Raw genomic sequence first — 13,291 nt, forward strand, 5'->3', positions numbered from 1 at the left:
ACGCAAAGTTATATTTCTTTTTTATTTCTTCTTAGTATCTGAGTAGGTTGTTTATTTATTTCTTTTTGGTGTCTTTGAGACAGGGCCTCTTGTAGCCGAGGCTGGCCTTGAAACTCACTGTACAGCTTGAGGATAGCCTTGAACTTGTGATCTTGCTACAGCCACCTCTCATGTGCTAGGATTGCAAGCATACGCCTCTGCTCCCAGCTGAACTTCGTAGTTTATCAACAATGGAAGGTTTGTTTCTTACGGTCCTGGGTGCTAAGTCTAAGACCGAGGTGCTGGTAGATCTGGTGTCTGTTGAGGGCTCGTTGCCCATTCCGTAGACAACACTTTTGTATTGAAAGTGGGAGAAATCTCTTGTCTCCGATGAAACCTAGTTGCCTCCCACAGACCTCACCTCCAAACACCACCGTCTTAGAGGTTAGACTTCCACCACAGCTAAAACTGCAGTTTCAAAACAGGAATCCGAAGAGCCGAGGATGGCCCAGTCAGTAATGAGGCTTGCTGCATAAACACGAGGATCTGAGTTCGATCCCCAGGGATCATATTTAAAAGCTGGGCATCGCAGCACACGCCTGACCTGGCAGCACTGCACAGGGAGGGGCAGGCACATGCCTGGAGCTCACTCCTATCCAAACTGGTGCGCCCAGGAGAGAGACTGCCTCAAAGAGTAAGTTTGGAAAACGATTGAGGAAGGCACTTAATGTCAACCTCTGGCCTCTACATACACGTATACACGGGTGCACACCCCAGGGAACTTTGAGAAGATACAACCAGTAAGACTGCAGCACTGCAGTGAAGTTCTCTGAGAACTTAAAGTGAGTCTAAGACAAAAAAAAAAAAAAAAAAAAGAAAGCCAAGGACTACCAGGGATGGGAAGGGCATCCAAGTTATGTTTTTGTTTTTGGGTTTTTCTAGATAGGGTTTCTCAGTATAGCCTTGGCTTTCCTGGACTTGCTTTGTAGACCAGGCTAGCCTCGAACTCACAGCCATCCACCTGCCTCTGCCTCCTGAGTGCTGGGATTAAAGGCGTGTGCCACCACACTGGCTGGTATCAAGTTTTGAAGTGACAGAAGAGGGACCTTAAAAGTTTCCGCATCGGGACAGCATAGGGCGCACTGGTTGTGCTCCGCACAGCCTCCCCCCTGGCCCTGACATCTCAGCTGCACTCACAACGAGCTTAAGACGCAGATGCAGTTTTAATCTTGCCTGGCAGCTGAAGATGCTCTGGTCAGACTTTCTCCAGGGCCGAGTTCGCCAACTGTCTTCACACCGTGACACACACACAGGGAAAACTGCTCTACGGAAATACAAACAGACTTAGTAAGAGAGGTAAGACGTGAGATCCATATACAAACTATAACTTCAAATCTATACGTTAGGGAAAATATAATTGCCAGGCACAAGTTGCGACGGCAACAGAGGTTAAGGCATATTAAAATTTTTTCTTTAAGAGGGACATAAAATTTTTATGGCAAAATCATGAAATTTAAGTAAAATATATCAAAGACACAGGGAGTAAAAAACTGAGGCTCTTTATGACCAGAGGCAAGCTGGGGGCTCCTGTGGTCCATGGTTCCTCTAAAAGCTGAGGATTTAAAGCCTTTAAAGTCTGTTCAGAACTCAGGACAAAACTCTGCTCCCGTCACTAGAGAAATTTGCTTCATACTCTAATCACATAAAGAAAACACTAGTGCAAAGGCGGATGCAGCAGCAGAGAGATGAGTGTAGTCACCTCCAATATACTAACATCAGGACCAGGGCTTCACACTCTGCCTGTGCACACTCCTGCTGCTGGTGCAGGCTGGAGCTACTGCCAGAGAAGGTGGGGTAAGGGGAGGGAAAGGTACATCCAAGGAAATAGAATTGGTTTAAAAATCTTAAGCCCACATAGGAAGCCCATATAGGAAATCTCTTGAGGCCAGGAGTGCAAGATGAAATACATAGAGAATCCTAGTTTTTCTGTCTCTGTCTCTCTGTCTCTCTGTCTCTCTGTCTCTCTGCCTCTCTGCCTCTCTGTCTCTGTCTCTGTCTCTGTCTCTGTCTCTGTCTCTCTCTCTCTCTCTCTCTCTCTCTCTCTCTCTCTCTCACACACACACACACACACACACATACACACATGGTCTTAAAGTAGTACCCAACCAGTAATATATATATATATATACACATATATATGTATATATATTATATATAATATGCTCTTTATACTAATATAATATTAAGTAATATATTTACGTAATATATAAAACCTTAATTCATCAGAACCAAGCTAGGTTTATTTCCACAATAAAGTTAATTCAGAATGGACATGGTGTGCATGCCTTTAACCCCAGCACTCAGGAGGCAGAAGAAGGCAGGTAGATGTCTGTGAGTTTCCAGTTGGCCTGGTCTATGTAGGGAGACCCTGTCTAAAATAAAAATTAACACAACGTTACAAAGCTATACCTGAGTAACAAATAATTTAAAAACACAACTACAAGATACAACCAAATAACAACAACAACAAAAACCCAAATGAGCAAAGTACATGCTGTGTTTTGAGGAAGAATTCTGGCAGGAATTCTTTTCCTCCCTAATTCAAATTGTTACCAACTTATGCTTCTTGACAATATCAACAAACAAAAAACAAACCCAAATAATATAGAACTCTCATCAATAAGTACATCTTTTTCCATAATGGAGTCATTGTTATCCATGGAAGATTGGTTCCAGCCCCACCTCCCCCAGACACAAGAATCTGAAGATGCTCAGTTCCCTTACAAATGATGTGCACACCTTCCTGTATCCTCTAGGACATCTCTTGATTACGTGCGGCACCCAATACAATATGCATGGCACCTAAGTAGTTATATGGTATTGTTTAGAGAATTACAAGAGAAAAAAATCTGCACAGTCAGTACAGACGAATTCTAAAAAAGCTTTTCAGTCTGTGATTGATTGATTCATGCACACAGCACCTTCAGAAAGCCGAGGCTGACTAGTCTCTTCCACAACCCCAGACCTTGGCTCTAGGCCAACTAGTTTCTTGCTTTTGTTATTTGCAACAGAATCTAGGATTCAGGGTGAATAAAAGAACTGAGCAGAAATATAATTCTCAGTAATATTGTCTCTGTACCTCATGCACTTGTCCTTTTTGTCTCTCCCCGGGGGAAAAGGCAGTTGTTCTTCTTTATGCTAAATCCAGCTGTCCTCCCCACGGTGCTCCTGTGAATCCTGGCACCGAACATACTGCCGAATAAAAGCCAGGCTCGGGGAGGCTTTCACTGGAGAGCAACAGGCAGCCCCAAGCCCCAAAATGCTCCAGCCATTTCTCCTAAAAGTGTAAGGTTCTAACAATCAAAACTTTCATATATTTTTGCAGTTTTTCTGAAGAAGAAGAAGAAGAAGAAGAAGAAGAAGAAGAAGAAGAAGAAGAAGAAGAAACAACATGATATGCAGGCAAAGAATAAGACCCCCATGGTTCACGGACATCTTTTTATTTTCCAGAGAAAGTAAATAATCTCCGAGAGACTTGGCATTGGCTGCGTTCAGCACACAAAAATGCCCAAAGAGGGACCTGCCCTCCCTTTAGACATCTAAACGGTTCTGTTGGAGGGGACCTGTCTCCTCCACAGACTCATTTAACAAAATGAATTACCCAAGGGCTGAATATGAGGCACGGAAACTTGGTTTTAATGTGATTTCAGAAGATCAGACTTCCTGCCATCTCAACTCAAGCAGCAGAGAATTGATTACGTAGACGCAATATGAAGTTCAAGACATTTAAGCCCTCTGCTTTTATTTTTTTTTCTCCATTTTGTCAGGCTTTGAAAACAATTACAGGTCACGTGCCTGCCTTCAATCCCAACATTCAAGAGATGAAGGCAGGAGGAACACAAGTTTGAGGCCAGTTACATACATAATGAGCTGGGTCTTAAAACAATAAATAAATATATAGAATAATTTAAGATGCAATCAAAGTCCAGGTTATTGTGTACTTTATTGGTTTGAGCCAAGGCTTCAGGTAGTCCAAGCTCAAACTTGCTATGTAGCCTAGGATGATCTTGAACTTGTGAACCTCATGCCTCCACTTCCCAAATGCTAGGTTCACAGGCATGCAAGAAACACTGTATCTAGTTTATTGTAAACTTCACAATTGTTCTCCTCCTCCTCCTCCTCCTCCTCTTCCTTCTCCTTCTCCTCTTCCTCTTCCTCCTCTTCCTCTTCTTCCTCCTTTTCGTCTTCCTTTTTCCAAATGGTCCTGGGGACTGAACCCAAGGCCTTCTGCATGCTAGGTAAACTCTCTACCACTGTTCTACACCATCAGCCCTTCTTTTACCTAGAATACAATAAAAAATTAAGAGTTCAAGCTTGGAGTGGCAGCACAAACCTTTACTCCCATCACTTGGGAGGCAGAGGCAGGTGGATCTCTGTGACTTTGAGGCCAGCCTGGTCTACAAAGCAAGTTCCAGGACATCCGAGGCACCCTGGACAAACCTTGTCTCAAAAACAACAACAAAAACAACAACAAACAAAAATTAAAGAGTTTAAAAATCACACTCCCACTATATTAAACATTAAAATTAACCGGGCTCCTTTTAGTAGGCTCGCTCTTTCTCTCTTGTATTCTTCCTACACAATTTTAATAGTAGAGCATATTAGCAGACCAAACAGCGGGCAGAGAGAAACAGAACTGGAGACACAGTAGCAGTGGCAATTGGTATAGGAGCCCGGCTTTAGCGGATAAAGGGTTATGTGGAGGCTTTGCCCCATTGCTGCCTACTAGGACGGTGCCCACTTAGCCTGCAGAGCTGGGCCACTACATGGAACCACTGCTGTTCCAGCTTGTGCTGCCCGCCTTGTTGGGAGGAGGAAGGCATGTGGCCAAGGGGCTACAAACACAGTGGTTGAGGTTGTACTGGGGTACCATGAAAGCAGTCAGCGCTCAGGGCAAGGTGGTGGAGCTCTCACAGGTCCTGCCCACAATGAACCGCCCTGCTCCACAATCACCTTGACTCTGAACAAGAAGGTATCCGAGATGAAGAATGGTTCAAGGCTTCTGTGATCCATGTTGATGTCCGTGATCCGTGCTGCCACCCTGTTATGGGCAGGGAAGCATCTTTTGTAGTGGTTTAAATGACTGCAGATTCATACCTGAGAATGAGTGGGGCTTCATGAAGTCCTCCCTATCCATGCTGGGGTTTTGACTGGCCTGATCTTATGCAGGTCTTGTGCGTGCCGTCCCAGCCACTGAGCATTCACCTGTGCAACAGCATTGGCCTGTCCAGCAAATGCTGTTTCCTGTAGATGTCCAACATCTCTGGCTCTAGCAGTCTTTCATCCCCGTCTTCCACAATAATCCCCGAGCCTTCCAGGAAGAGGGCTTGATATATATGAACACTCTACCATCTTTCATCCTTCATTTTTTGACCAGTTGTGGGTCTCTGTGATAATCACCATCGTTTTGTTTTGTTTTGTTTTGTTTTGTTTGAATCAAGGGTTCTCTATATAACAGCTCTGGCTGTCCCGGAACTAACTCTGTAAACCAAGTTGGCCTTAAACTCACAGAAATTTTCCCACCTCTGCCTCCTGAGTGCTGGAATTAAAGGTGTGCGCCACGAGTGCCTGGTGCATCTATTTCTTTTTAAGAAGTTTTCTCTGATAAGAGTTGAGAGATGGGGGTGTGGGAGATGTGAAAGGAGGACAGAGAGCTTACAGAGAGGAAGAGAGAGAGAGAGAGAGAGAGAGAGAGAGAGAGAGAGAGAGAGAAGAGAAACTGTAGCTTTGGGCATCTCTGAGACAGGCTGGAGACCACAATAGGGTAGGCTCCTGGGGGGATATGGGGGTGACTCTAGCTGAGATCCCTACTAGCACCAGACACGGAGACTGAAGAGGCCACCCTATAACCAGACAGGGCTCCTAGTAGAGGGAGGGGAACACCAACCCACCCACAAAAACTTTCACCCAAAATTTACCCCGCCTACAAGATGTGCAGGGATAAAGAAAGAACAGAGATTAAGGGAATGCCTGCCTGACCAAATCACGCAAGAGAGCCAACCCCATGACACTCTGCTGCTATGCTTGCAGACAGGAGGCTAGCATAGCTGTCTTCTGAGAGGCCCCACCCAGCAACTAATCAAAACAGATGCTGAGACTCACAGCAAATCACTAGGCAAAGTATAGGGAGTCTTGTAGGAAAGTGGGGGGAAGGATAGAAGGACCTGGAGGGAACAGGAGCTCCACAAGAAGACCAACAGAGTCAACTAACCTGGGCCCAGGGGGGCTTGTGGAGACTAAAACACCAACCAAGGACCATGTATGGATTGGACCTAGGCCCCCTACACGGATGTGCCTGATGCACAGCTTGGTCTTCTTGTTGGTTCCCTAAAAAGAGGAGCAGAGGCTGTCTCTCTCTGACAAGGACTTTCTTGCATGTTTTCCAATCACTTCTCCCTGGCAGGGCTCCCTTGCCAGGCCACTGTGGTGAAGGACGTGCTCAGTCCTGAGGCAACTTGGCATATCAGGATGGGTTGGGTAGGGTGGGAGCTCCCCTTTTCTGAGGTGTAGTGGAGGGGGGAAAGGAGGAAGTGGGTGGGAGGGTGGGAGTGGGAGGAGAGGAGGGAGAAGGCTACGATTGGGATGTAAAGTGTATATATATATATATATATATATATATATATATATATATATATATATATAATAAAAGAAAGCTAGCTGTAAAAAAGTTGAATGGTGATTAATATATGAGTATAATGATAATAATTTAGAGGGTAGGTTGTTAGTATATGCATTTTTAGGAAAATAATAATTAGATTCTCCTTGTGGCCTATAACATAGCCAGACAAGGATTTTTGGTCCAGTTAAGAATATCAGGTATGGGTTCTGTCTTGCGGAATAGGCTTTAAATCCATTCATAAGGTGATTGGTTATTCCCATAATATTCCTACCATTAGTGCACCTGTGAGCATGTATCGCTTGGCCAGTGATCGTTGTAGCTTGCAGCGTTCACAGTCGGTTAAAACTGTTGGTTCCTTTGCTCCCTTGCTAGCCTGCATAGAACCTTCCAGTAGGATGAGAGCTAGCCAGGAAGAACAAGGCTTCTGGAAAGCTTTTTTTTGTTTTGTTTTGTTTTGTTTTGTTTTTTAACTAGCCCTGGTTTGGATTTATCTTTCACACAAATTAGTAAATCTGACACTTAAAGAAAGCACACAGTGCCAGGAGCCCCCGGCACACCTGCCTGCCTCCAGGCTTCGCCCCACTTCTTCCCTCTGATTTGCTCAAAATGAGGATAATGGCAGCGAAGGCGCGAGCGGCTGCTTTGCATAAGCGTGGGTCTGAGCAGTGGAGGAAAATACCAAATGGCTTCACTCTACGTTTTCTGTTTGTCAGGGTCACAAAATAGAGATGAAGCCATTTCACGGTTTCTGCCAGAGATACGCTTTACACTCTTAAGTATCAAAATGATCCCAGCAGGGAAATGGCAGCATCGAAACTCACCGTCATCCGTCAGCGAGAGGCTTGGAACAGCACACTTAGAGATTCTAGAAAAAGAAATCCCTGAGAGAGGTCACTGAGTTGCTCCTTACCATGTTCCCATCTACACAGGATGATTTTAAGGAACTGGCAATGCCAAAAATAGGTCTGCAATGCAGTTTCTTGGGTGGCAGCCATGAGCGTGTGCCTGGCAGACCTGCAGACCTAGAAGAGCAGCTGAGAAGGTTCCAGGCATCGATGTGCCCTGGAACCCATTGAAACGTTTAGTGGAGCATTTAAAGTCCCCATGAGTCTGAGGCTGTGTGTGGTCTTTGACGTGGCCATGCGCACGTCAACAGCATTCAGTCAAGGACTTCATTCAGTCAAGGCTTCCTCTGCTCTCCATAACCTCTGATCTGGAATCTTCAGTGTCCCCATGTTTCACACATACTTTCCCAAGTCTGTTCCTCTTTGCTACATGGACGTACAGGACTCTGAAGTGTCAGAGTAAAGAAAAAGAGGATAAGCATTTTAGGGTTTGTGGCCTTGTGGTCTCTGTGGCAACTACAGCACTCTCATTGTTGTGCCAAAGCAGCCATCAACCGCACAACTACTACAACTGGATGTCGCTCCAGTACAAAATTTTATCTCCTTAATCAAACAACAGGGCGGAGGCTGGACTTGCTTCTTAGTAGGTCCAAGTATTAACGCTCCCTTTGCTATGCCGTGGCTACTCCCTGTAGCGTGTCAATCTCCGATCTTCATCTGTGAACTAAATTGGATTAGATCTCAACTCCGACCACTCTACAGTTAGGCAGTTTCACTACAACAGCTATTATTTTTACTCCCTTTCTAGCCAGGGTAGATTTAGTGTGTGTGTGTGTGTGTGTGTGTGTGTGTGTGTGTGTGTGTGTGTGGTTTTATGAAGTACACTGTACAGGTTGCTGATAAAAGCATAAGTCAAAAGGGAGGTCATTTGGAATCAGGACAGAGGATGGAGAGACGGCTCAGTAGTTAGGAGCATGTATTGTTCTTGCAGAGCACCCAAGTTTAATCCTAAGCCCCCACATCAAGTCAATCAAAACTGCCCATAACTCCAGGTCCAGGGGATGCCACAGTCTTTTCTGGCCTCCAAGGCACCTGTGTTCAAGTGCACACATCTACATGCATACATGTAATTTTTTTAAAAAGTGAAATGGAAATCTCCTTTTTTTTTTGGTTTTTTTTTTTTGTTTGTTTGTTTATTTTTTTGTTGTTTGTTTTTTGGTTTTTTGAGACAGAGTTTCTCTGTGTTATCTTGGCTGTCCTAGACTCACTTTGTAGACCAGGCTGGCCTCGAATTCACAGCCATCTGCCTGCCTCTGCCTGCCGAGTGCTGGGATTAAAGGCGGAAGCCACCTGCCTGGCCCAAAAAAAATCTCCTTTAAAAGAAGAAAGTCATCAGGTCTTGTGGTAAAGTGCTGTGATAGCTGTTCTTGGTGTCAACTTGACTACATCTGAAGTGTGTGAACCCACTCCTCGTCTGGGCCTTTAGGGTGGGAAGACACACGCCTTTGATCTGGATCTTGAGGCTGAGACACACCTTTAATCTGGGCCACACCTTGTGCTGGAAGTCTAAGTAAGGACATAGAAGGAGGAAGCGTCTGCTTTTTGTCTGCCTGCCTTTGCCTTGCTAGCACATTCATTCCTGGGTTGGTATCACTACTTTGGTCTGTCATCAGCTCCCTAATTGAGGCGAGTAGTCATGTTATGGAGTCTCCCCTGGGAACAGTGTCACACAGTAGCTTCTGATCCTCCTGCCTCCTCCTGCTGAGTGCTTGGGTCACAGGCATGTGACCACTGAGGCACAGATGGCTTTACGCATCCCAGGTAAGTCCTCTACCAACTGGGCTACATTTTTTTTTTTAGTACTTTCTGATATACAACGTTGGTTTCAAACTTCTAAAGCATCCACCTTGTGCCCACTGTGAATGGACAGTAACTTCGCCTTGGCACTGCTTCTTGGGCCAAAAACCTGACCTGAGAGCGGCCAGTCAGCCAACACACGCAGTGGTTATGGCCATTGCATTAAGATCATGATGCAGTTAAAAACAAGAGCAAGATGGAAAGCAGAAGTATAGAACTCAGCAGAAAGCTGTAACAGCAAGTGCTCCCAGTTAGAGGGGTGGTCCTCCGTCCAGAGAGCACTCTGCTTAATGGCTCCACCTAGAAGGACAACGGTGAAGGATGGAGGGAGCCTCTGTCCTCTGACATTTCTATAGTGGTGTCCACTGAAATGAGCTGATAATAGGTGGACTAAGAAGGGAAAAGGCTCATAAATTTTCTCAGTGCACAGGAGCATCACAGGCTTCTAAGGCATAGAAGCTTCTCAGTTTCTTTGTAGGCATGTGAGGGAGCCACGTGTCTGCCGGCAGTTTGGGAGAAAGAGTGAATGATTTCTAGTGAGAATTAATGAGCCCCAAGAGCAGACAGTAGTCTAGGCCAGTGGTTCTCAACCTTTGTGATGCTGCAGCCGTTTAATACAGTTCCTCATGTTGTGGTGACCCTCAACCTTAAGATTCCTTGGTTTTGTTTTATTGTTTTGTTTTATTTTGAGACAGGGTTTCTCTGTGTAGCCTTGGCTGTCCTCGACTCGCTTTGGAGACCAGGCTGGACTTGAACTCACAGCGATCCACCTGCCTTCACCTCCCTGAGTGCTAGGATTATAGGTGTGTACCATCATGCCCAGCTCATAAAATTATTTCATTGCTGCTTCATAATTGTAACTTTGCTATTATTATTGCTGTTGTCTGCTGCCTGTGAGCCCTCGTTGATTCATGGGAGGTCCAGGACACTCACATTCCCCATGGTTTGAGGGAGGAGGAATGGCATCATTTAATTTTCATCTCTCCAGCCCTCCTGTCTTCTGCGAGTCAATTACGGTCTTAATTTCATGAATGTTTATGCTTAGGAGGAAAAGCTGATGGCAACAGGCTACCTGTGTGCTGGTGTTACAGCTGTGGCTTTGTCTCCAACTCCTTCCTCATCTTCTCTCTCCTAGCCTCTGTGTTTTCTTATTTTTCTGCTATTAAAACATGTTACATGGAGTCTGTCAAGATGGAGCAGAGTGTAAAGGTTCCTGCAGACAACCTGAGTTCAGCACCCAGATTGAACATGGCAGAAGAAAAACACCAGATTCCCACAAGCTGTCCTCTGACCTTCCCAGGGCCCACATACACACGTGCACACTGAAAAGAAATAAATACAATGTTTCTAAAATAAAAATATTACATAGATAATAAATGTTTAATTTCGGGTGCTCTGTCACTAAGATGTATTTTTAACCCCAGACCATTTAAAACATTTATTAGCTCATTCGTTAACTTTTGGAGACAGGATTTTATGCATCCCAGGATGGCCCCAAATTCTCTACGTAACTGAAGATAACCCCAAACCTTCTCATCCCCCTGCCTCCACCAGCAGAATATGGGTATTACTCTGTGCCATATGCCACCATATCACAAACAAACAAACACAAACAAAAACCAACCCTGGCTTGTGTCCAAGATAAGCTGAGCCCTTGCACAACTGCTGCAGGACAGGCCTGTGAGTGCTCCCGCCCCACAGCTGTGCTCAGGCATCCGGTGATTTCACAAGGAGATTTAGAAAGTGGGGCCGAGAAGAAAGTGGCAGCACAAACAAGTCAGGAGAGAGACAATTTTCACAAAAGGAAGGTCTGAGGGGTGGCCAATGTAAGTATGAAGACACCACCTGTGTCTGTTAACTGGCTTCTTTCTAGCCTGTTCCAGAAAAGTGGCTTTCAGGCCCTCCAGAAAAACCAGCCTGCTTTGTAGAAAATTCAACACTTCTCATCAAAGACAGGAGGGTTTATAATTGTAAGCCTTCTTAGGAAGGGAGACTGGGGACCGACGCCGTGTGTTGGCTGCAACAACCGTCACATGACCCTGAGTTTTTCCGGATGAGCACACCAAGGGTAAAGGGAAGATAGAGCTGGCAGGTTCCAAGGACTTCACTCTGATGAGTGGTGTCAGGGTTCACAACTTGGTCAAGTTTCCTGGGTCCCGGCTGGACGGTTTTTGAGTTGGCAGAGGCCAGGGTCGACCAGCAGGCTGTGTAAGCTTGCCTGGAGGTTGGAAACAGCTTGTTTCTCTTGCTACTACTCAGCAGAACCCTTAAGCTGGATTTTGGATTTCACTGCCTTACTGCCAGCTTTGGGGCTCTCTCCAGGAACTCCCAAGGCTGCTGTTTGTCACCAGTTCCTGTCCCTGCTCCTCAGATCCCAAGGTTAAACCTTTCTCCAGACTGAGAGACTCAAGGTCAGCCATGACTCTGCTCTGTCAACATCCTTAGGTCCTGGGGATGGGAGCAAAGAGAGTGAATGAGGTCTGGATTCAGGAGGGATTTCCAGGGAGGCAACGCTGTCTCACAGAATCCATCACCAAAAGGACAAAGTCTCAAGGCGATCCAGTTCAAAAGGATCTAAGCAATGTCTTCCAAACTGTGGAATTAACAGGAAGGTCTGGGACAGGCTCAAGGCCTCTGACCTTCCTGGAGCACATAGGCAGTTAATGGTTGCACAGACATCGTTGGGAAAGCCCTTGGTCAACAACCCACCAGCCATGCTCATACAGTCAACTTAATAAAATGCAGTGGGGGGAGGGGAGAGGGTAACGGGGGTGGGGGGTGGGGGGGTGGGGGGGGTATTGGGTCAAAGTACATGATATATATGTATGGTTATGAAAGAATACATTTAAAAGTTTATAGAAGTAAAAGTTTTAGAGATGATTTCTATTTAACTGAGTCCCCCCCGTATCTAATATCTCTCTCAGCAAGATGGAGCATGTTGTGGTCTTTTAACAATGATGCTTTTGACATTGCGTCTTTCGGTAACTACTCTCGGATGCTTCCCCAGATGAGGATGGCCACCTTCTTGCGACTGGCAGCAAGCACTTCCTTGGCTGAGGCTAATCTATAGGCTCATGAGGGCAAAGGGGGAAAAGGTTAAAAGCAATTAAACTGAGGTGAGCCTGTAAAACCATCAATTAAAAACCTGAAAGGGGGCGGAGGACATCCGAAGTTCTCTGCACAGCAGACTCGCTTTGCGATGAATGGCCTGACCTATAACATTAATTCCCAGGGTGCTCAGCCAATCAGACGGAGGCTTTGCCTAACTGTTCCCGCTTAAGACTATTTTAAAGCACAAAGTGAAGCTTGACTTGAGGTTAACCTTTCTGAAATAAATAGTTCTGACTTTTTGGCTGGGGAATGGAAGAGTTAGCTGCTGTCACGCAGATGCATTTTCTCACAAAATGTACAATTATGATTCTTTAACATTTTGAAAGGAGAAGATCAAGGCAATTTGCTTTTAAAAACCACAAAAGTTTGCTATTTGGCTTCAGGTTAATTTCAAAGAACTTAGTGTTTTCATCATCTGCACTTTGGATGGTACCCCCCCCCTTTGGTTTCAAATCTTTGTTGACTTTCTGCCAGTATACTTACATTTCAAGTACATGAGCCCAGGAGTGACCAATCAGTACTGCTATGACTCTTCAAAGCCCATCTATCCTTTGTATTTTTGTTTAAAAACAAACAAACAAAACCAAAACAACAAGAAAAGTAACTTTGGGTCTGACATGGTGGCACACATCTTTAAACCCAGTATTTCAGAAGCCAAGGCAAGCAGATCTGCGCGAGTTAGAGACCAACCTGTTCTACACAGAGATTTCCAGGGCTCCACAGTGAGACCTCGTCTCAAAATTAAACCCCGCCTCCCATCCAGGACTTGGTTTTAGAGGGTTTTTTTTTCCTGTTTGTTTGTTTGTTGTTTTTTTGAGAC

General features: G+C 45.2%; 1 long non-coding RNA gene across 1 annotated transcript; it reads right to left on the reverse strand.

Moving 5' to 3' along the window:
* Positions 1–2,311: 2,311 nt before the first annotated feature.
* LOC311606695 lies at positions 2,312–6,977 on the reverse strand. Its single transcript, XR_014782402.1, has 4 exons — positions 6,930–6,977; positions 4,993–5,080; positions 3,119–3,316; positions 2,312–2,411 (listed from the first exon to the last, which is right to left on the reverse strand). It is a non-coding gene; the product is annotated as an uncharacterized lncRNA (long non-coding RNA).
* Between the last annotated feature and the right edge of the window lie 6,314 nt (positions 6,978–13,291).

This window comes from Acomys minous (genome assembly GCF_964271855.1).
Source record: "Acomys minous genome assembly, chromosome: 10".
Lineage (NCBI taxonomy): Eukaryota > Metazoa > Chordata > Mammalia > Rodentia > Muridae > Acomys > Acomys minous.